This window comes from Lucilia cuprina, chromosome 6, assembly GCF_022045245.1.
Source record: "Lucilia cuprina isolate Lc7/37 chromosome 6, ASM2204524v1, whole genome shotgun sequence".
Taxonomy (NCBI): Eukaryota; Metazoa; Arthropoda; class Insecta; order Diptera; family Calliphoridae; genus Lucilia; species Lucilia cuprina.
In genome coordinates, this window is record NC_060954.1 from 47,207,468 (window position 1) to 47,209,037 (window position 1,570).

Genomic DNA, 1,570 nt, shown 5'->3' on the forward strand with positions numbered 1-1,570 from the left:
CCAACTTTCGCAATAGAGAGTATGAGTTACCATTGGTAATCATATGTTGTCCGAAGGTTAAGTAATATGGACTGGTTCCTGTTGAAGCATGTACAGCTGAGCGTAAAGCACAGCTGATGCTACTGAGGTACTCGTCCCAATTACTTTGGTCCGATTTTATATACGCCCTGATGGCCGAAAGAACTGAACGATTAACGCGTTCAGATGCATTGGATTGTGGCGAGTATACTGCAGTGTAAATATGATTTACACCATAATCTTGTAAAAGTTTGTTGAATTTTGAGGATTTGAACTGAGACCCATTATCCGAAACCATAGACTCAGGAGTACCAAACATATGAAATAATTCCTCGAGATACTTAGTTACTACGTCAGCATTAAACTTTCTAATAGGTTTAAGGAAACAATATTTTGAAAAATGATCTAGCACAATAAATATGCCTACATTCCCTGATTTCGATCGTGGATATGGACCCAAGAAGTCAACAAATAACTTTTGGAAAAATCTTAATGTCTGAGAGGTTTTTCCCATAGGAGGTCTCATTATAAAATTGGGGTGTTTTGTACCCTTACATATGTCGCATGTATTAATGTAGTTTTTAACATCACTAACTAAATTGGGCCAGTAATAAAATCGTCTAAGTCTCTCTAGTGTTTTGGCTATCCCACCATGAGCGGATGCGGGACTATCATGAGCTTTCCTTAATAACTCGGGTACCATATCTTTGGGTATCCAAAGCTTCCATGCCAGATCGTCCTGCAGCTGTTCTCCAGAACAGTGTTCAGTTCGTCGGTACAGAAAATTGTCTATGATTTTAAGGTCTGGAAATTTACTCATATTCTCCCTAACATTGTCACATAGTCTTTTGTATTCAGTACTATTGAAATGTTCGGACTCTAAGTCCACGAAAACCCCAGAGTCATTTATTTCGGACATATCTAAGCCTAAGATCGCAGACAAATCTTCAGTGTTGGTTCTAGATAGCGCATCAGGAACCACGTTTTTACTGCCTTTCCGGTGTTCTATTTTAAAGCTAAAGCCCTGAAGTTTCAAAGCCCATCTTGCCAAGCGAGAATTTAGATCTGTTTGGGACATGAGCCACTTTAGTGATGCATGATCTGTGATCACAGTAAACTCATGTCCTTCTACATAGGCTCTGAATTTTTTTATGCTTAGCATGGCAGCTAAACACTCTTGTTCGGTAACCGAATAATTACGTTGGGCTTGATTTAGTTTCTTAGACATAAATGCTATCGGAAACTCTTCACCCTCCGTAGTTTTCTGAACCAATACGCTTCCTATCCCAGTGTTGCTTGCATCACAGTGAATATAAAAAGGCTGTGAAAAATCAGGGCTATGCAACACTGGCGCTGTGGTCAAGATTAGCTTTAAATGTTCAAAAGCTTTTTGAGCATCCTCGTTCCAGGCAAATTTCCGTTTATTCTTTAGCAGATCTGTTAAGGGTGCAGTAATCGAGGCGTAGTTCATGATGAACTTCCGATACCAACCGGACATCCCCAAAAACCGTCTGAGTTGTCGTACAGACCTCGGAGTCGGGAAATCTATTAT

The 1,570-nt window shown here is 39.9% G+C and overlaps 1 protein-coding gene across 3 annotated transcripts in view; it reads left to right on the forward strand.

Annotated features, from left to right (window-relative positions):
- The window catches only part of LOC124420554, a 154,981-nt gene that overhangs the window by 97,074 nt on the left and 56,337 nt on the right, over positions 1-1,570 (forward strand). The gene's annotated exons all lie outside the window — the stretch shown is intronic.